This window comes from Schistocerca americana, chromosome 6 (assembly GCF_021461395.2).
Source record: "Schistocerca americana isolate TAMUIC-IGC-003095 chromosome 6, iqSchAmer2.1, whole genome shotgun sequence".
NCBI lineage: Eukaryota > Metazoa > Arthropoda > Insecta > Orthoptera > Acrididae > Schistocerca > Schistocerca americana.
This window is the reverse complement of record NC_060124.1, coordinates 371,559,892-371,587,019: the sequence shown is the minus strand read 5'-3', so window position 1 is coordinate 371,587,019 and position 27,128 is coordinate 371,559,892. Positions and strand designations below refer to the sequence as shown.

The 27,128-nt window shown below is 43.6% G+C and overlaps 1 protein-coding gene and 1 non-coding gene across 2 annotated transcripts in view; one reads left to right on the top strand and one right to left on the bottom strand.

The window, feature by feature from the left end:
• LOC124619430 overlaps positions 1–27,128 on the bottom strand; it is a 641,742-nt gene that overhangs the window by 175,587 nt on the left and 439,027 nt on the right. The window lies entirely within an intron of this gene.
• Positions 22,468–22,540, top strand: Trnaa-cgc. The gene has a single exon. It is a non-coding gene; the product is annotated as a tRNA-Ala (tRNA).

Here is a 27,128-nt window from a genome sequence, read left to right as displayed (position 1 = left end):
TGGACGATCAAGAACGAAGTGCTCGTATTAAGAAGGGTGTAAGACAAGACTGCAGCCTTTCGCCCCTACTCTTCAATCTATACATCGAGGAAGCAATGATGGAAATAAAAGAAAGGTTCAGGAGTGGAATTAAAGTACAAGGGGAAAGGATATCAATGATACGATTCGCTGATGACATTGCTATCCTGAGTGAAGGTAATGAGAAGTAGTAGAAATGAGAACAGCGAGGAACTTAACATCAGGATTGATGGTCACGAAGTCAATGAAGTTAAGGAATTCTGCTACCTAGGCAGTAAAATAACCAATGACGGACGAAGCAAGGAGGACATCAAAAGCAGATTCGCTATGGCAAAAAAGGCATTTCTGGCCAAGATAAGTCTACTAATATCAAATACCGGCCTTAATTTGAGGAAGAAATTTCTGAGGATGTACGTCTGGAGTACAGCATTGTATGGTAGTGAAACATGGACTGTGCGAAAACCGGAACAGAAGAGAATCGAAGCATTTGAGATGTGGTGTTATAGACGAATGTTGAAAATTAGGTGGACTGATAAGGTAAGGAATGAGGAGGTTCTACGCAGAATCGGAGAGGAAAGGAATATGTGGAAAACACTGATAAGGAGAAGGGACAGGATGATAGGACATCTGCTAAGACATGAGGGAATGACTTCCATGGTACTAGAGGGAGCTGTAGAGGGCAAAAACTCTAGAGGAAGACAGAGATTGGAATACGTCAAGCAAATAATTGAGGACGTAGGTTGCAAGTGCTACTCTGAGATGAAGAGGTTAGCACAGGAAAGGAATTCGTGGCGGGCCGCATCAAACCACTCAGTAGACTGATGACCAAAAAAAAAAAAAAGTGATAACAGCATGCGAATTATAAACTGTACCCATATAAATGATGCAAGATTAATATTTTATCAAACGGTGGCATACAGTATTTAATAAGCTTCATCGGACCAGCTGTACGAGTGGAATTACAGGGTGGCTATAACTAAACTTTCACTACGTGAGTCAGTCTAGATAGAAAACTGCTTGCTGCATGGGTTCTCAAGTTTAAAGGAATGCTGTTCAGAGTAAGAGCTGCAGGATCTGTCTTAGTAGAGTTAGTGTCACGACTTGCCATTAGGCGCCGGTACTGGTGTGGCGATGTAGGGTTGGACATCAGTGTGCACTGCAGCTGAAGACAGTCAGCAATGATCTGGACACGGGGAGCAGAGCTTCACTCGTGAAGCTGGTTTATCCCCCTTCGCGAGGATTAAAGCAACGTGAAGAGGTCCTCTTTTCACTCCGGGGTTGAAGTAAATGATGTTCGAATTAACTGGTGATTTGGGAAACGCTCCTGGAATAGGCCGACGGCCAACTGCGCCACAAATTCTGATGAAGTTACTGTTGCCATGGCTGAGAATGCTGGACGCAACTTGCGATATTCAAGTATTGCATGAGCTGTCTCGCAACAGTTGAACAATCCATTGTCCACCATTCGAAAAGTGCTGAGAACAATTGTGAAATAGTAACCAGGCTTTAGTGGATGCAGATGGTCACCACACGTTACTAACCTGGAAGATAGACGTGGTGTGCGGCGAGAAAATGTTACCCCCTCATGTGGAAATTAAAATGTTTCTTTCAATGGTTTATTCGTCATTTCTCTTCCGCACGTCCTTACAAAAGTTTCCACAAAGTTTCATTATCTTACCATCAACCGTTCTCAATGGAAGCCTTCTCGAGTAGCGAAACGTTAATTATGACTACTCTGTAGATCGTTGTACCTGTGCAGTAAACAGCCCACATTCGACAGCAAAAAAGCTGCCACAGGGATGAGGAAGTACGAGGCGCTTAAAGACTGACCCAGATTAGGTTATTACCGCAACTATCTCAAGCTTGAACTTGTTTTGGAAAGCATATTTCAAATTCCGTTATAGTTATTCATGGTAACCTTCAATTATTCGATAATTCTTGTACAATCCGGAACTGCTGTACGCCTTTGCTAATGATCTCGTCATCACCGGTACTTTAATATTATTATTCTTTTCTTTATCTCAAGAATGCGGCAAACTCAATAGTAACTTTTATGACCGTGTTAAGTGTTGACGCATTTGGGAATGCTTATTAGGAATGTTGCTCAAATCGTATTTCTAAAACCGAATAAAAATAGTTTTCAAATAAACATATGTGTCTGTTCCGATAGAATATTATCTGAATTTTGTCCATAGTGACTGTTCCTTTGTAGGGTGTAGAAAAATATTCACTACCAGTCACAATAAAAGGTTATTTATGTATCACAGGACCGGTTTCGGGCTTGCGCCCATCCTCAGGTGTTTATACATTCATGTACAAGTTTATACTGCTGGAGATCAATTAATATGAAGCACCATTATAATAGTTACGCTGTGGTGACAGTTTTGCCACTTAGTTACACACGTATTATCATTTTCACGCCCATATTTAAGTTTTATAAAGTTTAGCTGCATATTTAACTATTACGATGTGCACTCGTGAAATACACTATGTTTACATACAACACAGCCCACATGTTTGTTTGTAAATAGTCGACCACTATTACGTTAGGATGCTACATTTTGTAACTATTTATTTTTCCTCTGCCATACGTTATCCCCTTCTCCGATAACATTCCGTTCCAATTTAACGTCATTCTGACCAGTCGTTTTATTTCTGCAGCGGTTTGAAAGTTTATGTTTAATCACAATCACTGTATATATATGTCGTGGTGCGGATGGAATACCGGGACAAAGTGATCTACTTACCGCCATGCGCCATGAAGGCAAGCGGCTGGTGACACAGAGGACTGGTTCAAAATGTTCAAATGTGTGTGAAATCTTATGGGACTTGATTGGTAAGTTCATCAGTCCCTAAGCTTACACACTACTTAGCCTATATTATCCTAAGGATAAACACACACACACATGCCCGAGGGAGGACTCGAACCTCCGCTGGGACCAGCCGCACAGACAGCGGACTGGAAACTGCTCCATATCAACTTTACGCCAGTGAAAGGCAACACTCTGGTAACGACTGGTTGACGCAGCATTACAACAAAAGCTGCTTTATGCCATCGCTGGTAGGCAGCCGAGCTAACGGTCACCCAGACACCCGCCGCCATCACCAGACCACCACTTGTACGTCGGGGATAGTAAAGATCAGCGAAAGGTCAGCCAATGGGTGAGCAAAGATTTCTGTGACAGAATGCAGCAGATCCACGTAGCGGGTCAGACAGCTTCCAGCCAGCTGCCCATCACACTACTCGGGAAAGATTCTAGTGATCAATCATGCAAGTGAATCAGTTGTAATCCCAAGGCGCCCAATGATTGTTGTGATGTTAACTGAATACGGATAGCACTACTGAAGGGAATATATCACACCTGCGCGTTACGTTGAAAGCATACTATTCACTGACGTTAAAATACAAGTCCGCAGAGTGAACCTGACGGTAATCTCCTTGCTATGGCTAATGTCGCTGCAAATAATGAAGTGGCTGCAGAATCAATCGTTGGCGGAAGCAAAGACCCTTGCCTGTGGCTAAGTGCAGATCAGCTCGAAATTTTTCTAGTCCCCAAAACAACGGCTCACATGGTGGAGACAATATCAGCTCTCAGTGTCTAAGACTGGTGGTAGACTTTACTTTAGGCAGTGGTGGCCGTTCGTACATTGCGTGAACATTTCTTTCTTGCAGAGTCAACATATTCAGTGACGTCTCGCGTTTTCAGAGGCCCAAAACCGCCATACCGCAATACATGTTCCAGATGTTTATCTCAGGCGTCCGGTGCTTTCTGGAGAAACAGTCAACTTTTAATTCTCCCTGCTACCAGGCATGCAAATTTGAATCAAGAGTAAAAGAAGAGTAATGTTGCTTTAGTCAATTACCAACAGTTACTGTTACTAATGTTTCTCATATTTCACGGCCTTATTTAAAAATTTCGATCAAATGGGCCTTTTTGTGTCAGTTTTCATATGTTACATGACTGTTTTCGGAAAAATGCTGGCGTAACAAGCAGCAGGCAGATACATACCAGTCAGAAGAAGAAGTTTGGGACGGCCAAAGAAAAGATGGGAATAAACCTTATGAAGGTGAAGCAGTCACTGACGCCAAATCATTATTGTAGAAGAAGAAAAAGTTAGCTATTAAAATACGGAGGTGTGTTTGTCCTTTTTCTGTAACTGCCTGTACGTGTTTACGACTGGTATTTGAAATCTAACAAATCTAGAGACTACAGATGCTCAAGCCCGTCAAGAACCAATACTGTATAACAGACGGTTATGACGAGCAGATTCGCAATACTCATTAATGAAGTATTTCTTGGCAGTAAGTTAAGCACGATATTGAAGTGCCTGTATTGTTCGGAACATTGCGTCATACTTCTTAGCAACGAAGGCACTCCAATGTGGTATTTACAAGCTGACACTGGTCAAGTGATTTTCAGTTAAAATGTCTGTCCTGTACGGGAATACACATAATGATTATACTAGTGCAGGCTGTAGACATCTGTTCGTCATTTGTCTTTTCAATAAATTTATTGAAATAAATCAAAATAATTATGATTTATGTCTCTTTAGTGCAGTCATTAGTGTCTTCCATCCTTATTTTATGGGTACCCTAATTTTAGTGCGACACCTGCTGGGCTTACCTAGAAGTTGAAAAAAGTCACCTTGCGCTTTTGGTAGTCTTACTTCAGTCATAAATTATAGATGATCTTTTCATTTCCTTTCAATCTGTTATATTTTACCGTTTACGATATACACAGAAGAGCCAAAGAAATTGGTACACCTGCCCAATATTGTGTACCGTCTCGGCGAGCACGTAGAAGTGCCGCAACACGACGTGGCATGGGCTCGACTAATGTCTGAAGTAGTGCTGGAGGGAACCATGAATCCTGCAGGGCTGTCTATAAATTCGTAAGAGTACGAGGGGCTGAAGATACCTGCTGAACAGCACTCTGCATGGCATCCAAGATATTGGAGTCAGCGGAAGTGTTTAAACTGAGGAGGGTATTCCTGGAGCCACTCTGTAGCAATTCCGGTCGTGTGGGGTGTCGTATTGTCCTGCTGTAATTTCCCAAGTCCGTCGGAATGCAAAATAGACTTGAATGGATGCAGGTGATCAGAGAGGATGCTTATGTAGGTGTGCCCTTGAACAGTCCCCTACTGACATGCAGCGTCCATAAAAAAAAATGGTTCAAATGGCTCTGAGCACTACGCGACTTAACTTCTGAGGTCATCAGTCGCCAAGAACTTAGAACTAATTAAACCTAACTAACCTAAGGACATTATACACATCCATGCCCGAGGCAGGATTCGATCCTACGACCGTAGCGGTGGCTCGGCTCCAGAATGTAGCGCCTAGAACCGGACGGCCACTCCGGCCGGCCAGCGTCCATAGATTCATGACATTGTCTCGATACCATTACACGTTCATTCGCTCTATACAATTTGAGCCGGCCGGTGTGACCGAGCGGTTCAAGGCGCTTCAGTCTGGAACCGCGCGACCGCTAAGTTCTAGGGGACTGGTGACCTCAGATGTTAAGTCCCATAGTGCTCAGAACCATTTGATTTACACATTTTGAAATGAGGCTCGTCCGACCAGGCAACATATTTCCAGTCATCAACAGTCCAGTATCGGTGTTGTCAGGGCCAGACGAGCCATAAAGATTTGTATCGAACAGTCATCAAAGGTACACGAGTGGGCCTTCGGCTCCGAAAGCCCATATCGATGACGTTTCGTTGAATGGTTCGCACGCTGACGCTTGTTGATGGCCCAGCATTGAAATCTGCAGCAATTTGCAGATGGGTTGGACTTCTGTCACGTTGAACGATTCCCGTCAGTCGTCGTTGGTCCAGTTTTTGCAGGATCTTTTTCTGACCTCTGTGATGTCGGAGATTTGGTGTTTTACCGGATTCCTGATACTCACGGTACATTCGTCAAATGGTCACACGGGAAAATCCCCCCTGCATGCTACCTCGAAGATGCTGTGTCTCATCGCTCGTACGCCGTCTGTAACACTACGTTCAGACTCACTTAAGTCCTGATAACCTGCCATAATGGCAGCAATAACCGATCTAACAACTGCGGCAGACACTTGTTGTCTTATATAGGGGTTGCCGACCGCTGCACCGTATTCTATCTGTTTACATATCTCTGTATTTGATTACGGATACCTGTCGCAGTTTCTTTGGCGCTTCAGTGTATATTTTCAACTCTTTCGTTATCTCTTACTTTCTAAAACGACCTCATATAGAAAATCTTTGTAAACATCTTAGAAATTTCATTTATGCTGTTTGTATGCGACTTTTAATTCTTTCTCTCATTATTCGTGACTCACTTCCAACTATTACATTAGAGAACCTGATCCAGGTATCGTAAAATTTGCTTTTTAATCTTCTTCTTGTAGTGCCACATATCATTTGTAACTTAAATTAATTTTAATGCTGAAGAAAGAGACTTGTCCAATTATTTGGTTATTAATCGTTATTTTATCTCTTAGGGGATTTCTTCCTAAGAAATCCGTCTCCTTTATTTTGTTTATGGATTTTTTTATATTATATTGGGTAGAGCACAACTGCAACCAAAGTGATACCCTTTGCAATCCATCTTCTGTCATATGTATAAGAGCCGGTCGTCAGGAAATAGCAGCGTATTAATAAATTAGTTTTGTCCAAGATTGTTTTGAAAACTTACTTTGCTACATACAAGTGGCGTCTTCTAAATACACTCCTGGAAATTGAAATAAGACCACCGTGAATTCATTGTCCCAGGAAGGGGAAACTTTATTGACACATTCCTGGGGTCAGATACATCACATGATCACACTGACAGAACCACAGGCACATATACACAGGCAACAGAGCATGCACAATGTCGGCACTAGTACAGTGTATATCCACCTTTCGCAGCAATGCAGGCTGCTATTCTCCCATGGAGACGATCGTAGAGATGCTGGATGTAGTCCTGTGGAACGGTTTGCCATGCCATTTCCACCTGCCGCCTCAGTTGGACCAGCGTTCGTGCTGGACGTGCAGACCGCGTGAGACGACGCTTCATCCAGTCCCAAACATGCTCAATGGGGGACAGATCCGGAGATCTTGCTGGCCAGGGCACGTTGGGTGGCACGGGATACATGCGGACGTGCATTGTCCTGTTGGAACAGCACGTTCCCTTGCCGGTCTAGGAATGGTAGAACGATGGGTTCGATGACGGTTTGGATGTACCGTGCACTATTCATTGTCCCCTCGACGATCACCAGTGGTGTACGGCCAGTGTAGGAGATCGCTCCCCACACCATGATGCCGGATGTTGGCCCTGTGTGCCTCGGTCGTATGCAGTCCTGATTGTGGTGCTCACCTGCACGGCGCCAAACACGCATACGACCATCATTGGCACCAAGGCAGAAGCGACTCTCATCGCTGAAGACGACACGTCTCCATTCGTCCCTCCATTGACGCCTGTCGCGACACCACTGGAGGCGGGCTGCACGAAGTTGGGGCGTGAGCGGAAGACGGCCTAACGGTGTGCGGGACCGTAGCCCAGCTTCATGGAGACGGTTGCGAATGGTCCTCGCCGATACCCCAGGAGCAACAGTGTCCCTAATTTGCTGAGAAGTGGCGGTGCGGTCCCCTACGGCACTGCGTAGGATCCTACGGTCTTGGCGTGCATCCGTGCGTCGCTGCGGTCCGGTCCCAGGTCGACGGGCACGTGCACCTTCCGCCGACCACTGGCGACAACATCGATGTACTGTGGAGACCTCACGCCCCACGTGTTGAGCAATTCGGCGGTACGTCCACCCGCCCTCCCGCATGCCCACTATACGCCCTCGCTCAAAGTCCGTCAACTGCACATACGGTTCACGTCCACGCTGTCGCGGCATGCTACCAGTGTTAAAGACTGCGATGGAGCTCCGTATGCCACGGCAAACTGGCTGACACTGACGGCGGCGGTGCACAAATGCTGCGCAGCTAGCGCCATTCGACGGCCAACACCGCGGTTCCTGGTGTGTCCGCTGTGCCGTGCGTGTGATCATTGCTTGTACAGCCCTCTCGCAGTGTCCGGAGCAAGTATGGTGGGTCTGACACACCAGTGTCAATGTGTTCTTTTTTCCATTTCCAGGAGTGTATGTATTCAGAAAGTGGAGTCTTCTAAATATGTATTCAGAACTGTCAGAGGGAGACTGTATCTTCGTCTTACTCCTTGATTTATTATTAATACATGCTGCCCTCTTATATTTTGAAAAATTATCTGAGTGTTCAAATACATGATCTTTATTGCTAATTTAAGACATTTGAGATATCCATGTCTTTGTAAAATTCCCCATAGTGTCTTCCTGGCTATATTGTCGAATGCCTTTTCAGTATCAACTAACACAGTATAGTGCGTCGGAAGGTTATATTCACTTCTCCAATATTCCATTTATTGTGTGTATATTATCTGAGCAAGGTCTTCCTTTCCTAAACCCATGTTGAACATGATATAACTTGGCTTCTGGTATGGGTTGCAAACGAGCGTTAAGTATCTTAGTACTTATTTTGCATCCTGTGTTCAAGATAGTATTCCCCTGTTATTGTTGTACTGAACATCTCCTTTTGTTGAAGACTGATACTATATTCGTTACTCTCCATACTCTCCACTGCTCCAGTTCCCTGTTTTCGACGCAGCACAAATATATCATATGCAGAAAGCAGTATTTTAGTATTAATACTCCTTATTTCGGTAGTTCCGCAGTGATTCCCGTTTTCGTCTTCCTTCATTCTTCTGCCAGCTTTTCTGTAGTTATGGCATTTAAGCCTCTGAATCCGCTATCTTCTCTTCTTCTATCGCCTGTTTATCCTTTCACTAAAGATCCTGATAGTGTTCCAACAAATCGATTATACCCATCTTCACAGTATCTGTCTCCAAATTACTCAAGTTTCTCAAAAGTTTGTAAGAGAAGTCCATACGTCTATGCACATATTTTTCTTTTTGCATAACAAACCTGTTCCAGGTGTCCCCATATGCGTTCCTTATTATTTGCTTTAGCTTTGTTTAGTTTTTTCTCTACTTTTCTCTTTATATAAATATCATTCGATTTTACCCTTTCGAGTCGGGGTATTTGCCTTTCCGGAAAAAGACGAGAGATGCCGACAATGAAGTGTGTATGGGTTTCAGTCGGTGGTGAGCGCAGTATTGACGTCACTGGAAATAATGAAAAAGCAGAAACGTGTCGACCTGCTGCTGACATTCGGACGCGTGGTGGCGGCACGGCGATAGGGAGTTTTTCGCGTGACTCTGGACTTTTCTGGTCCTCGTTGACGGTTTTACTGCCTCCCTCTGCGCGACGAAAGAGCTGACTCCTCCCCTCTCCCAGAGCTGGCTTATCATACGGCACGCAATAGTCGAGGCGAGCAGAGGAGAGTCAGTGTAGCATGAGCACTTCCAGCTGAGCTTGACCACTAGGACTGCTGTTTTCCTTGTCACAGAATGCTGTTAAAGCGCAGAAAGGTCAGAGGTCTCACATAACGACGGCCAGTCTTTCTGCGACTTCTAAAGCGATATTAACATCGTAGTTTCACCACGCTGCGTGAAAAACAGCTCATTCATCACCATTGAATCTTGAGCGGCATAAAACTAGTGGTTCCTATCGTCGCACGAAAAAGGTGAAAATGCTCCTATTTAAAAGACTCCGAGGAAAAGTGATGGTACAAGGTGCCTCATTCTACGTTCCTGAGCACTTTCAAGAATTTCTCCAAAAATGTTGGCATGAGAACATAGTCGTGCTCTTTTTAACAAGCAACCCATCTCTCATTCCCACAAGCTCCCCTAACTGTAACTCGCTCACACCCACTAGTCCACCGCTATTCGTAGCTCGTAACCATTCATCAAACTTGCCCATTCTCACTCACTCATTCAGCCCAACTCATTGTCATTGTATCGCCCTAAATGTCACTGTCCTCTCTCAGGCACAGTCTCTTTCGTTCTGTCCCACTAATACTGTTTTCTTTCACTCTAAGTGCCGCCTCTCTGTTACTGCTAGTATCTCACTCATTCCTTCCCACTGCTACTGTCTCTTCTCTCTCTCACTATCTCTCTCTCTTCCTCGTTGTCATTGTCATAGGTTCTGTCTCTCATTATCACTGGTTCTTACCCATTCCCACATTCTCTTCCTATTTATTCCTCTCTCCCTGGCACTGTCTTTCTTTTTCTAGCACTGTTCTATCGCTGTCAACTATGTTCCATTGCCACTATCTCCCTCCATTTCTCTGACACTTTTCCTTCTCTAGCCCCTTGTCACTTCCTCTCTCTCGGCATAAACAAGCAATAACATGTTCACATGCCAAAAGTTTTTGGGAACATTTTTAAAGGTGCTGAGGAAGGATGAATGAGGCAGCTGGTACTCCACCTTTCAGTGAGAGTCCTTTAAACAGGAGCTATTCGCCTTTTTTGTGATCCGATAGGAGTAATTTGCCGTGGTTTCCTTCTTTTTCACTGCTGTAGGAGGGCATGTCACCTGTACAAAAGAACTTTATGGCTCAGTATAATTTTGATAGTTTACTTACGTGAAATTGAAATAATGCAAAACTCATTTCAAAACTCAGACCGGAATTTACGCTCACAAAAATTTTCCATATGCTTCAGTACTACAACATGAGTTTCCCAGAACTCTTCTGATGGCAACGGATACACTTCATAGCATACTTCTGCGTGAATTGGCATTTTATAAACATCATTTTCGCCTCTCATCGGATTTTACGTGCTATTTTACGTGTACACGTAGGGTAAATTTGAACCTCTCTGTCTCGGAAACGGATAAGGATATTAACAAAATTTTCAAGGTTTTCCGAGATTGGGATATTAGGAACATATTTTAAACATTACAGACACCTGCTGCGTATCGATGTCTTGGAATCTGCGGTAAAAACCGTGTTTTTGGGGTGTTTCTCGGTAACAGGTAGAGATGTTTGAAAACAGGAAAAAAGTTGAAACTTCCTGGCAGATTAAAACTAAGTGTCGGGCCGAGACTCGAAGTTGGGACCTTTGTCTTTCGCGGGAATGTGCTCTGTCATCTGAGATACCCAAGCACGGCTCACGACCCGCTCTCACAGCTTCAATTCTGTCAGTACCTCGTCTCCTACCTTCCAAACTTCACAGTACTGCAACGTTCGCAGAAGGGCTTCTGTGAAGCTTCGAAGGTAGGAGACGAGGTACTGGCAAAATTGAAACTGTGATGGCGGGTCGGGAGTCGTGCTTGGGTAGCTCAAATGATAGACCACTGGCGTGCGAATGGTAAAGGTCCCGAGTTCGAGTCTCGGTCCGGCACACAGTTTTAATCTGCCAGGATGTTTCATATCAGCGCACACTCTGCTGCAGAGTGAAAATTTCATTCAGGAAATAATTTTATGAGAATATACCGTTAAAATTTGAGAAATCTGCTGCTGTTTGCTATTTAGATATCTGCTGCTGACGGCTCATAATGGACAAAAAATTTCTTTTTGGGTTTTCTGAGGAACCTCCCACGAGATAAATGGAGCCTCCATAAGCACATTAAGGTGCATTATACGCCACATCTAATGCAAAATGGAGCAGCCCATTTCCTCCATTTGCCTCGGGTGAAGGAACTGTGTATAATTCATACTGTGGTATCGTTACAGTATGGCGATCCCTCTGTGGGGTATAAAAATGGTCCATAGCCAAATGTCTATCTAAAGCAGTTGACCCTTCCTTTCTATCTCTAACGGATCCCGAAGTGTGCGCCCCAGAAAAATTCCGTTTCTCTGCTGCCACAAGCGTGTGAATGCATAGGTGGATTTGTAGATTTACATTACAGCTAATGAGACTCCATGTACGTACAGGAGAATTCAACTAAAGAGTAGCAGCAAAAATTGAACAAACAGCCGTAAGTGAACGCCGTACTGTATGGGGACTGGTGACCTCGTTTTCTGGTCCCCTTCCCCAAAAATCAACCGACTGACAAACCAACCAAGCATATTGTGTGTCTCCAGGGGATTCGTTTTAAGGTTTCTGATGTCCCGAAGTCCGGTGCCTACAGGCTACACGAAAAAGAAGACATTAGTAGGGAGGTAGGGAGAGAGCTGAAGGGAGGTGGTGGTGGGGGGGGGGGGAGGAGGCAGTAAAGTGTACCACTCGGTTCTCTTCTTCGCTACCAGCTTACAAGGGTTACTACTTGCCCCAGGAGTCACTGATAGCCTTCTACTGTCAGCACCTACAGGAGCTGTACAAAAATATGAAAACGCCAAAAAACTTATCACCAAGCCTAATACGTTTTAGGAAGACTTTTACAGCATTCAGTCCTCTCGAAATGTACAACTACAGGTCCTACATGAATTTAAAGAGAAATTTATACCATTCATGTTGCAAAATAGTGATGAAGGTGGATAAAGATAACGCACCCATGATGGCGAGGGAAGATGCGACACTCCGCCCTCGTGCTCACAAAACCGGAGCTTGACGAGGCAAGCTGGGTGGACAGGACCCCTGTTACCTTCGAACACAACATCCCAATTGTGGAGCAAATATCGTTGCATGAGATGTATCCGCACAGGCAAAATGGTCATGTAATCCATGGCAGTAATGCGATCTTCAAATGGTTCAAATGGCTCTGGGCACTATGGGTCTTAACTTCTGGGGTCATCAGTCCCCTAGAACTTAGAACTAATTAAACCTAACTAACCTAAGGACATCACACATATCCATGCCCGAGGCAGGATTCGAACCTGCGACCGTAGCGGTCGCACGGTTCCGGAATGTAGCGCCTAGAACGGCTCTGCCACCCCGGCCGGCCAATGCGATCTTCCAGAGCAACCATGGACCCGTATAGTACCATGATATGACTGCCAAGATCAACAGCGAACCTCTCCCATGTTTCATTCTTGGCAGGTAGCAGTCTGCGTCCTAGGCTTGGAACCGCGTACTCCAGACTTAAAACACAACTAGAGGATGGGAACAGTGTGAAACAAGATTCAAGCGAAAACAAGTTTCCATGATACGTGTATTTTCATCACTGATGAGTGAATTTGGAATTCCAGCTCGCCCTGCTTGTGGAGCTCCCTAAAAAAATTCGCGAGTGCGACGTGCTGTTCTGCAGTGACTTTCGCAGCTGTTGTGCTCTTATTTTTCGTCATAATGCCCTTCAACAAACGTCTCTCACGACCAATCAAATACACACTTTCGTCTACGTGGTGACGCAGCAGATAATGTTTCTCTGCTTTCCCTATATCAACATCTACATTTATACTCCAGAAGCCACCCAACGGTGTGTGGCGGAGGGCACTTTACGTGCCACTGTCATTACCTCCCTTTCCTGTTCCAGTCGCGTATGGTTCGCGGGAAGAACGACTGTCTGAAAGCCTCCGTGCGCACTCTAATCTCTCTAATTTTACATTCGTGATCTCCTCGGGAGGTATAAGTAGGGAGAAGCAATATATTCGGTACCTCATCCAGAAACGCACCCTCTCGAAACCTGGCGAACAAGCTACACCGCGATGCAGAGCGCCTCTCTTGCAGAGTCTGCCAGTTGAGTGTGTTAAACTTCTCCGTAACGCTATCACGGTTACCAAATAACCCTGTGACGAAACGCGCCGCTCTTCTTTGGATCTCCTCTATCTCCTCCATCAACCCGATCTGGTACGGATTCCACACTGATGAGCAATACTCAAGTATATGTCGAACGAATGTTTTGGAAGCCACCTCCTTTGTTGATGGACTCTCCCAATGAATCTCAACTTGGTACCCGCCTTACCAACAACTAATTTTATATGATCATTCCTCTTCAAATCGTTCCGCACGCATACTCCCAGATATTTTACAGAAGTAACTGCTACCAGTGTTTGTTCCGCTATCATATACAATAAAGGATCCTTCTTTCAATGTATTCGCAATACATTACATTTGTCTATGTTAAGGGTCAGTTGCCACTCCCTGCACCAAGTGCCTATCCGCTGCAGATCTTCCTGCATTTCGCTACAATTTTCTAATGCTGCAACTTCTCTGTATACTACAGCATCATCCGCGAAAAGCCGCATAGAACTTCCGACACTATCTACTAGGTCATTTATATATAGTATATTGCGAAAAGCAATGGTCCCATAACACTCCCCTGTGGCACGCCAGAGGTTACTTTAACGTCTGTAGACATCTCTCCATTGATAACAACATGCTGTGTTCTGTTTGCTAAAAACTCTTCAATCCAGCCACACAGCTGGTCTGATATTCCGTAGGCTCTTACTTTGTTTATCAGGCGACAGTGCGGAACTGTATCGAACGCCTTCCGGAAGTCAAGAAAAATAGCATCTATCTGGGAGCCTGTATCTAATATTTTCTGGGTCTCATGAACAAATAAAGCGAGTTGGGTCTCACACGATCGCTGTTTCCGGAATGCATGTTGATTCCTACATAGTAGATTCTGGGTTTCCAAAAACGACATGATACTCGAGCAAAAAACATGTTCTAAAATTCTACAACAGATCGACGTCAGAGATATAGGTCTATAGTTTTCCGCATCTGCTCGACGACCCTTCTTGAAGACTAGGACCACCTGTGCTCTTTTCCAATCATTTGGAACCCTCCGTTCCTCTAGAGACTTGCGGTACACGGCTTTTAGAAGGGGGGCAAGTTCTTTCGCGTACTCTGTGTAGAATCGAATTGGTATCCCGTCAGGTCCAGTGGACTTTCCTCTGTTGAGTGATTCCAGTTGCTTTTCTATCCCTTGGACACTTATTTCGATGTCAGCCATTTTTTCGTTTGTGCGAGGATTTAGAGAAGGAACTGCAGTGCGGTCTTCCTCTGTGAAACAGCTTTGGGAAAAGGTGTTTAGTATTTCAGCTTTACGCGTGTCATCCTCTGTTTCAATGCCATCATCATCCCGGAGTGTCTGGATATGCTGTTTCGAGCCACTTACTGATTTAATGTAAGACGAGAAATTCCGAGGATTTTCTGTCAAGTCGGTACATAGAATTTTACTTTCGATTTCACTGAACGCTTCACGCATAGCCCTCGTTACGCTAACTTTGATATCGTTTAGCTTCTGTTTGTCTGAGAGGTTTTGGCTGCGTTTAAATTTGGAGTGAAGCTCTCTTTGCTTTCGCAGTGGTTTTATAACTTTGTTGTTGTACCACGGTGGGTTTTTCCCGTCCCTCACAGTTTTACTCAGCACGTACCTGTCTAAAACGCATTTTACGATTGCCTTGAACTTTTTCCATAAACGCTCAACATTTTCAGTGTCGGAACAGAAATATTCGTTTTGATCTGATAGGTAGTCTGAAATCTGCCTTCTATTACTCTTGCTAAACAGATAAACCTTCCTCCCTTTTTTTATATTCCTATTAACTTCCATATTCAGGGATGCTGCAACGGCCTTATGATCACTGATTCCCTGTTCTGCACATACAGAGTCGAAAACTTCGGGTCTGTTTGTTATCAGTAGGTCCAAGATGTTATCTCCACGAGTCGGTTCTCTGATTAATTTCTCGAGGTAATTTTCGGATAGTGCACTCAGTATAATGTCACTCGATGCTCTGTCCCTACCACCCGTCCTAAACATCTGAGTGTCCCAGACTATATCTGGTAAATTGAAATCTCCACCTAAGACTATAACATGCTGAGAAAATTTATGTGAAATGTATTCCAAATTTTCTCTCAGTTGTTCTGCCACTAATGCGGCTGAGTCGGGAGGTCGGTAAAAGGAGCCAATTATTATTAACCTAGCTCGGTTGTTGAGTGTAACCTCCACCCATAATAATTCACAGGAACTATCCACGTCTACTTCACTACAGGATAAACTACTACTAACAGCGACGAACGTTCCACCACCAGTTGCATGCAATCTATCCTTTCTAAACAACGTCAGTGTCAGAACAGAAATTTTCGTTTTGATCTGTTAGGTAGTCTGAAATCTGCCTTCTATTTCTCTTGCTAAACAGATAAACCTTCCTCCCTTTTTTTATATTCCTATTAACTTCCATATTCAGGGATGCTGCAGCGGCCTTACGATCACTGATTGTTATCAGTAGGTCCAAGATGTTATCTCCACGTGTCGGTTCTCTGTTTAATTGCTCGAGGCAATTTTCGGATAGTGCACTCAGTAAATACTCGATACGGTTTCTCTTGAAACACCAAACAGTTTGGCTACCGTAATTAGGGAAGCCACAACTATACTAGCACGAACAGTTTATCCATTTTAGCTCCGACATGGCACATGCGCCGCTGCATAGAACACTTTTATAATCGTCAGTGACATTTGCAACGAATTGATGCCGTTGAAAAAGTTCTTGTTCAAATACAACTGCGTCGCCTGCAGACTGGCCTCGAATCTATATTTATGTCGTAGCATTCCTTTCTCGCGGTGTTTCCACATATTTCTCCAACACCAGTACATATCTATTGCAGAGCACTAACTTGAGAACAGTAATAGACTTGTTCACTGTTGTCTCTCTCTCTGCCTCTCTTGACGCGCTCTCCAGTCCTCACACACAAGATTGAATCACAAGTCGTCCATGCAGTCTAGCGGTCACTTACCGATCTGGACTTACCTACCAGACAGAACAGTTATTATTATTTATTTATGTATGGGTACACAGATGTGATTCACAGAAATCTTTTCACAATAAAGTGCAAAAGGAATATGGAAGAGACTCGATCTCAATTGGCCTCATAGAGTGATGTCAAAAGGGTCTGTGCATTCCAATGTTGTTGAAGAAGCATTGATTACTTCCATCCAGTCTTCCCCTTCTCTTGGGACATTACTCTGCATTGTGTGCAATGATCTGTTCTGATGCTTCACAGTCACACACTGGAGAGTCTAACAGTCCCTATTTGTACACGAAGGACTTCGTTCTTCTGTGACCACATAGGACTGTGTTCAGTTGACACTGAGTTCCTCTAGGCAGTTGCAAACCGGATATACATGTGGTGTTTTCGAGGCCATGACAACGCATGCTGCTGTTGTTTTACAATGTCTCAAATGTTCAAATGTGTGTGAAATGTTATGGGACTTAGCTGATAAAGTCATCTGTCCCTAAGCTTACACACTACTTAACCTAAATTATCCTAAGGAGAAACACACACACCCATGCCCGATGGAGGACTCGAACCTCCGCCGGGAGCAGCCACACAGTCCATGACTGCAGCGCCCTAGACCGCTCGGTTAATCCCACGCGGCTTCAATGTCTCCTTCCACGCATCTTCAAGTTTGAGTAGTTGAATCTCATCAGCTGTCCAGAATGGTTTCCTGAACCTGAGACGCATGCTGGATGGACTGAGCCCCATTTCGCGTACAGGCATACTCTAGGAGAGCTCCAACTTATTACTGTTTTCCCATTTAAGTGTCAATGATTATTGCCGTCCCAAGTGTGATGAAGGAATTTTGCTGAGAGTAGTCAGGCAAGGTAGAGGATTTGATCTCAAGATGCCCATTATGAATGTCATTGCGTTGTAGAAACGAATATCTACCTTGCTGATATACACAATCCTGTACCGCACTGGTGCGCATTATTAAGCCACAAGACATACAATTGCCAAGGCCGCTGTACAGAGAGTGACAACTTGAGATCCCGAAGAAGTTCCATCTAGTTTCTATATACTGTTGTTCCTGGTATTTATCTTTTGTGCAAGTGACGTGTGGTGAGTCCTGAATGATAGTGAACGATCCAGCATGATTACGTGGTACTTAGGGTGAGGGTTGTTCTTAACCATTTTGTTACACGAGGTAACATTTATTGGCTGCAAAATATTTGATCAGGTGTTCTGAGGAACGTTTCTATAGAATAAACTGAAGCTGATTTTTATTGAGTGAATCTTAGCGGCTGATTTGCTAAGCGGCTACAATGACCTGAAGTGACTTTTCAGTGGCACTTTTAAGAGGCAATCATCCCCAAAAGCTGTAGACAGAGCGGCGTCCAAATGAAAGCTACCACTACGGGTGCTCAGTAACAGAAACTGAACGCTGTACAGACAGCTTGTACTTTTATATAGAGACCATCTATCACTGGTTCAGGTGTCTGTTTGTCTAACCTGTGTTACTTGGTATTCATTTACTGTCAACGGAGGCTACTCTCGGGTCTAGTATAAGAGGCAATTATAAAGTTCCCGTTTGACGGCATTGATCCAGCGTATATGCAACCCAGCACGACTCTGAAGCGGCTTGACATGTAATCAAGGGGTTAATCTGGGCATCGACCGGAAACTTTTTGATCGCGTCTCATAATTTTTCCTCAGATTACATCCAATTTTTAACCTTTAACCTGTTTTTAAATTGGAGTTGTTACCCCTATATGCCTTCTTCTGTGTCCTAATTAATCAGGCACTCCCTGCAAGTAGGTATGAAGCCGATGCTTTCCACGGTCGATATCTTCCACGATGTTAATTTAAATTCCATTGGCGTATTAATATTACTTGGCCTCTAGGCTAGGGCAAGCTCTTCAGAAACTGCCGTTTGGGGGCGACTGTAAACTTCAGGAGTGTGGTACAAACAGTTAACTAGATGCAAGATGTTAGTGCAATCAAATACAGAATATTATTCCAGTGTTTGGACTGATGATGTAAGCCAGACAACAGACAACGTCAAACGAATTCACAAATGCGCTCTTTGGATCGTAACAGGTCAATATAACCCATATGAAAGTGCAACAGAAATGCTCCTAAACTCAATTGGGACTCCAGAATGAGATTTTCACTCTGAAACGGAGTGTGCGATGATATGAAACTTTCTGGCAGATTAAAACTGTGTGCCAGACCGAGACTCGAACTCGGGACCTTTGCCTTTCGCGGGCAAGTGCTCTACAATCTGTGCTACCCAAGCACGACTCACGACCCGTCCCCACAGCTTTACTTCTGCCAGTATCTCGTCTCCAGTTTTAATCTGCCAGGAAGTTTCAAGTGGGACTCACTGAATGAATATCGGCGCAGCACTGGAGAAACCCTGAAGACTACCCCTACTTTCTGCAGACACCATCTCGCTTAGGTATCATGAGGATAAGAGGAAGGGAACACGGAAAGTTAGGCTTCAACGACCCATCGACAATGAGGTCATTAGAGACGGAGCACAAACTCGGATTGGCAAAAGACGGGGAAGGAACTCCGCTGTGTCCTGTCAAAGGAATCATGATGGCATTCGCCTAAAGCGATTTAGCAAAATTGCTTAATACCTATATATGGGTGGTCAGATTCGTATTTGAATGTTCGTTCTTCCGAAGACGAGTCCATCGTGTTAACCACTGCGCCACCTCGTTGGACGAGTTAGAAAAGATTTCAGGGCTAGTAAAGAGTTACTTTTACATAGGTCAGTACGTGAATGGAACTGGACACCGTCCGTTCGCTTTAACATATCAGAGGTCCTGTATTAATTTATGTCATTCATGATCTTTGGGTAAGGCCGCATCGAGCTTTATGTTTGACTGAACCATATCACTGATATATCTTCCACTGACATATCTTACACTGATCTCTGTTCAATTTGTCTTACACTCATATATCTTATCTATATCTTACAATGATATATCTTACACTGATCTCTGTTCAATTTGTCTTTTGTGAGTTATTCTTTCAGAATATCTCTGTAATCGCTGCGCGGGATTGTTAGTCTCATAAAACTAATCATTTTTGTGAATAAAAATATTTATATGCAGACTGTAGCGAAGAATCAATATTTATACCAAGGCCGGGATTTGAATCAAGGTCTTCTCGTTTACTAGGCACATGTGCCAACCACAATGCCATTCTGGCCATGACATAAATTTTCATTCGTCGCTTCAGTCTGCCTACATACGTCATAGATGTGTGAGACTTGAAAAGGACTCTGGAACCACATAGTTTCAATTGATTAAAGCAACTATGCCTGGATTTAAGGCTGGATGCCTTTTTAGTTCGAAGCTGAGGTGCTATTACAATACAGATGGAGAGCCTCTGCAATGCTGTTCGACTTTTTAGGGAACAGTAAGTAGGCTGAAGCATGAACGGGAATTTGTATTGAGGAGGGAGACGTGCTAAGGCAGCCCGTGCAGTCGTACAAAGCCACTGTGCCAGGGTGACGTAGTGATTAGCGCATCCGCTTTGTGAACAGGAGACCTGTTTTCAAGTACAAATTTCCATTCGTGCAAATTTTAATTCGTGCAAATTGGTTCAAATTTTCATTCATCGCTTCAGTCTCTATGTATACGGCACAGATGTTTGAGACTTGTAAAGATCTTTGGAAATATGCAGTTTTATTTGATTAAGAAAAATCTTATAAGTAAATAATTATTCAACAAGCTGTGTGTTTTAAGTTTCGAAACAACACAAACAGAAAGTCTGGCGTTCTATTACCGCTTGTTATCAACAATTTCTTCTGTCTGTTACGTGACTTCTTTCTCCTGCACTCGATGTGAATGTGAAAAACATCTGTTTGACGATAGATTTGGATTCGACGTTAATCAGATTCCACAATACTTACACTTGTGAGATATTTCACTAGTCAAATGAATGTAAACGAATACACGCAACTGATTGCTAAAACTCTGCTATCGTGTGCAGTAGATGTAGTTTACAAATGTCTCTCTGGATTTTTGGATTCCTGTTCCCCTAAATAATTTCACTCGAATGGTAATATGGTTTCTTAGACAAGCGACGGTCGCTTCTTTCCCGCAGGCATCTTTGATTTCTAACCGCTACGCATTTCATTCTTTGTACCTCGACGTGTGTGAAAATAGCTTGTATCATTTCGAGACCTTCAGATGATTTTGGTAGTTTCTGTTTTACATCCTTACGCTGAGAGTCAACGAGAAAAGGAGTCGACTTTATTTTGGCAATATTAACGAGAGAAATGGACCGACTATTGGAGTCCTCGTGTCCTCAATATCAGAAGCTCCATTTTCAAGCGCAATTCAGAGGAGGGCATATTTTGGTCAGTTTTGTTTTTCTGTGCGCAATCTGCTCATTAAAAAGCCCAATTTACTGAGTTTTAATGAGATTTCTCTCTTTTGACAAGATCTCCGCGATGTGTTTGACAGTGCCACAGATCCGCTGGCCACATTATGTTCTCTGTGCGTGTTTATCCTTTGTCCTCCTCCCGACAATTAAGAAACAAAAAGTCATGAGTTTATGAGCCGCCCGATGCCATTAACGTACAAAGAAAGTGCACTTAACAGTGGATGATCCTTTCGGGAAAGGAAGTTTAACGAAGCTCTTGTTCCATTTTACTACTGGTCACAACGAAAAAAAAAAAAAGTGCAAGGGGCGCTCGACAAGTAATGCAACATATTAGTCTTTTTTCGGCCAATTTCGGCTGAAAAAAATGCGGCATTTGTTGTGGGACATCTTGGAATATTTCGTCTCCAGTCTCTATAGTTTTATGAAATTCCGATTGTTCGCAACGCTATACGTAGATTTCAAAACGGCGGCTGTAATGGAAGTGCTTTCCTAGCAGAGAGCAGTTATTTTCTTTTGAAGGAAAACCAGAGCATCGCAGATAATCGCAGGCGCTTGTAAAATGACTTCGAAGACCTGACAGTGAACAAAAGCACAAAATATCCTTGGGCGAGGAGCATATCATTATCACAACCATGTCGCGCAAACCTGTCTAGTCTCCCGGGTGACGGCGGCCGCGCAAAGCTCTGACTCCTGCAATATTGGAACGTGCGGACACTCTCATTCGAGGTGATTGACTGATCGCAATCAAACACATCGCTGCACAACTGGACGTCTCTGTTGGTAGTGCTGACATACTCGTCCACCGGTAGTCAACGGTGTGTGCACGCTGAGTCTCTCACCGCCTAGTCGAAGACCACAAATTGCCTGCTCGTTAAGAGGCTGACAGTGACAATTTTTTGTCGAACTTTATCACAGGCGATAAAATATCGGTTCATAACTTCGATCCAGAAACATAACGGCTGTCCATGGAGTGGCACCACACCACCTCTGACGAAAGTTCAAAGCCTCAACTTCAGGCGTTAAAGTCGTGGTGACGATCTTCTGGGACTCCGAAGATCAACTCTGAAATGACTTGTGCCGCCCTCAAGACATTGAAGAAACGACTCCAGCGTGTTCGCGCACGAAATAGCAAACGAAATTCTCCATCCCCGTGGCAACGCCAGGCCTCACACAAGCATGCGCACCCGAGATGAAATCACCGTCCTTCCTCATCTACCCTTCAGCCCCGATCTCGCACCTTCCAACTTCCATCTATCTGTCTCAACGAAGGATACACTCTGCGGGAAGCAGTACATGGATGATGGGGAGGTTATTGATGCAACAAGATGCTGGCTTCGACGTCGACCTGTAGAGTGGCGTAAGGCCGTCGCATTGAACGGAGATTATGTTTAATAGTATTGTTTTGTAGCTAGAAGTGTGCGAAATAATATGGAGTGTTGGAATCCTGAATTAAACCGATCGGCTTTCAGAGAAAAGTGTGGTGCATTACTTATTGAACACCTCCCGCACATAATACGCCGCTTCATAAGCGTCCCGGACGAAATATTAAACACTGCCATAACGCACCGAGCGAGGTGGTGCAGTGGTTAGCACACTGGACTCGCATTCGGGAGGACGACGGTTCAATCCCGTCTCCGGCCATCCTGATTTAGGTTTTCCGTGATTTCCCTAAATCGTTTCAGGCAAATGCCGGGATGGTTCCTTTGAAAGGGCACGACCGATTTCCTTCCCAATCCTTCCCTAACCCGAGCTTGCGCTCCGTCTCTAATGACCTCGTTGTCGACGGGACGTTAAACACTAACCACAAGCACCACCACTGCCATAACGCTTTGGGTGCAGTGGTTTCTGACTTAAACAACCATCTCATTAATTTTGTTTTGAAATAGTACTACCTACAGCATTAAACCACTGGTGTTCTTTCAAGACGCAGACAACTGGGGCACACTGTGGTAAATATGAGATTGTTCTACAGTTTTCATGAGTGGTTTCTAAATGAATCCACTGAGACAGTATGTAGTTTCGATAAAACATTTATTAATTTTTAGTCCCATTTTTGCTTGTTATATAATTCGTTCGAGGTATTATAAGTTCACGGAATTGTCGAGATGTGGGACTGCGTCAATGAAAAATGCGAATTTCCTTTCAAATGTATCACATGAAATAATAAGTGGCTGAAATCTGTACGTCCCAGTGGTTCCAGTGTGAAACCATCGCCTTCAAATAACTGATTGCTTACTTTTGGCAAATTTCTTTTATATTAATTGCATACCCGTGTAATTGCATACTCTTTCAATAACCTTCGTGGACTTTAAGAAAGTATATGACTGTATCCATAGACCTTCAATGTCCAAAATCTTAAGAAATTTCGGGCTCCATACAAAATTAATCAAATTGATATAACTCACCTTAACCAACACTGTATCAAAAGTCAAGTTCCGGGGGGGGGGGGGGGGAACTCTCTGAGCCATTCATCTTAAAAACAGGTTTAAGATAAGGAGATCGCTTGGCACCCCTGCTGTTCAATTGTGCTTTAGAATACATAATGAGGGAATGGTAAAAGACTAACCCAAAGAACATCCCAATTGGAACAACAAGTTATCTCACTACAGAAAGCAGCACAGAAAATTGGTCTTGGAATATCCTTTGAAAAAACAGTCATCATGTTAACTGGCCCACCAGTCATAAACAAAATTGCCATAGGAAACCAAGAAATCAAAATTGAAGATAAATTTAAATATCTGAGAGAAATCATAACATATAACCTCAATGAAAAGCCAACATGGCATAACAGAGCAAAAAAAAACTGACTAGAGCACAATATATCACCAAGAACACTACAACAAAAAGAGCCTGCCAATAGCAACAAAATTAAAACAGTACAAAACAGTCACTCGACCAGAAACAACATATGCAAGTGAAACCATCTTCAAAACAAGTAACACAGCACAAATAGACAAAATACTCAAAATAGAGAGAAGAATCGTCAGAACGTGCATCAACAGATCTTACCAGAAAGATGGACACTGGAGAGTAGCTACAAATGAAACATGGAAGGAGAGACAGCATTTGTCGTATTTTTTTGTTTTTTTGTTTTATTAACCGCAAAATCGATTTTCGGTCACTTAGTGACCATCCTCAGTGCTGTAATATACAATTTAAATTGGTAGCCACTGGTGTCAACAAGCTTAGAGCGATCACATATCATCGCTCTAAGCTTGTTGACACCAGTGCCTACCAATTTAAATTGTATATTACAGCACTGAGGATGGTCACTAAGTGACCGAAAATAGATTTTGTGGTTAATAAAACAAAAAAAATACGACCAATGCTGTCTCTCCTTCCAAGTATATCCATTATCTGGTCGTGGTGCACAGGACACTCCATGGAGTCGCCAATCAACAAATGAAACAGTCTACAAGGAAATAGAACCGGTAATTGAGTACAATCAGGAAGAAACGCATTTCATTATTCGGACATCTAATCAGGACACCAGAGGACAGAATCATATGGCAAATAATAGAAAAAATTTTGAATAGTAAGTGCAACATAAAGTGGATCACAGAAATAAAGGAAGATATGGATCAGCTAAGGATTACTCTGGAAGACCTAAGAAACAAAACTGACAAAATGAGAAAACTCACAGACAAACAAGCCAGACTGTAAACGAGAATCAACAAACTGACAATAGGAAGGGTGTGTTCCGATGAAGAAAAAAGGATGAGATCCGAGAGAATGAAGAAGTGCTGGGCTGACAGGAAACAGAAAAATTATTTGCATAAAGTTTGCTATTGTGGTCCAATGAAGGCCATAAAATGTAAATAATAATAATAATTAATAAATTGCATAGTATGACAACAAAGCCGAATTTTGTCAAAAATTTAAAAAATAAGTTCTGCATTGCAAACTTCTCCTCAAAATAATTGACTGTTTACTTTTCATCAATTTCTTCTTGCATTCGTTGCCTATTATGACGATAAAGCCTAATTTTTGGAAAAAATTTAAAATTATATTTGTTTTCACACTGCTAGGACTCAAAGGATTAAAAGAGTACACAGGTGACGAGGAAGCACTGTGGCATTTGTTTACGAAAAATACGAGTACGTGGAATAGGTTTCAGATATATGAGTGACTCGAAGGCCTCTATGTGATAGAACCTGGTACGTTGTCCACGACAGCGAGTGTTCATCAGAGACAAGGGTATCGTCACGAGTACCGCAGTGAAGGGTGATGGGACTGCTATTATTTTCTGTATACATAAATGATTTGGCGGACTGGGTGGGCAGCAATCTGCAGTTGTTTGCTGACGTTGCTGAAGTGTATGGGAAGGTGTCGAAGTTGAGTGATTGTAGGAGGACGCAAGATGATTTACACAAAATTTCTAGCTGGTGCTATGAATGGCAGCTTGCTTTAAATATAGGAAAATGTAACTTACTGCGGATAAGTAGGAAAAACAAACCTATATTGTTCGGATATACAATGAGTAATTTTCTCCTTGACACAATCATGTCATTTAACTCTCTGGGCGTAACGTTGCCTAGCGATATGAAATGGAATCAGCATGTGAGGATTGTGGTAGGAAGGCGAATGGTAGACTTCGGTTTATTGTGAGAATTTTGGGTTCAAAATGGTTCAAATGGCTCTGAGCACTATGGGACTTAACAGCTATGGTCATCAGTCCCCTAGAACTTAGAACTACTTAAACCTAACTAACCTAAGGACAGCACACAACACCCAGCCATCACGAGGCAGAGAAAATCCCTGACCCCGCCGGGAATCGAACCCGGGAACCCGGGCGTGGGAAGCGAGAACGCTACCGCACGACCACGAGATGCGGGCTGAGAATTTTGGGAAAGAGTGGTTTATCTGTAAAGGAGACAGCATATGAGACAGTTTTACGGCTTATTCTTGAGTACTGCTCGACTGTTCGTGACCTGTAACGGGTTGGATTAAAGGTACGCATAGAAGAATTCAGAGACGTGCTGATAGTTTTTTACTAGTATGTTCGAACAACATGCAAGTGTTACAGAAATGCTTCAGGAACACAAGTGGGAAACCATGGAGGGAAGGCGATCTAATTTTCAAGAAATGCTGTTGATAACATTTAGAGGAGCGGCGTCTGAAGCTGAAAGCAAAGCGATTCTATTGCCGCGAACATACATTTCGCTTAAGTATCAAAAAGATAAGATAAGAGAAATTGGACCTGTTACGAGAGCACGTAGGTAGTCGTTTTTCTCTCACTCGTTTTGCAAATGGAACAGGAAAAGAAATGAGCAGTTGTAGTAGAGGGTACCTTCCGCCACGCCACGCCACGCTCCGTTTGCGGAGTAGGTATGTAGATGTAGATGTGTATGTACACACATAAAAAAATTATTACATCACCTCGGTTCCGAGAATTCCGGAACCTGTGCAGAAAATTGGAACAGAAATCAATATAAACGTCATTGCCGCTCTTTTTATTGCTCATGAAAAGCACACATTGCATGTTGTACCACCATACAGCGAGACCTTCAGAGGTTGTGGTCCAGATTGATGTACACGTCGGTACTTCTGATACCCAGTAGCACGTCCTCTTGCATTGATGCATGCTTCTATTCTTCTTCTTCCTTTAAAAGAATTTGTGTGAATTGCTAAAGGACCACATTGCTTAGGTCATCGGTCTCTAGACTTACACACTACTTAAACTAACTTATGGTAAGAAAAGCACACACATCCATGCTCGGGGGAGGATTCGAACTTCCGGCGGGAGGGTGCCTATATTCACCGTGGCATACTATCCACAAGTCCATCAAGCCACTGTTGGTCCAGATTGTCCCACTCCTCAACGGCGATTCGGCGTAGATCACTCAGAGTGGTTAGTAGGTCACGGGGTCCATAAACAGCCCTTTTCAATCTATCCCAGGCATGTTCGATAGGGTTCAAGTCTGGAGAACATGCTGCCCACTCTAGTCGAGCGATGTCGTTATCCTGATGGAAGTCATTCACTAGATCTGCACGACCGGGGGGCGAATTGTCGTCTATGAAGACGAATGCCTCGCCAAAATGCTGTCGATATGGTTGCAGTATCGGTCGGAAGATGGCATTCATGTATCGTACAGCCGTTACGGCGCCTTCCATGACCGCCAGCGGCGAACTTCGGCCCCACAAAATGCACCCCAAAACAGCAGGGAACCTCCACTTTGCTACACTCGCTGGACAGTGTGTCTAAGGCGTTCAACCGGACCGGGTTACC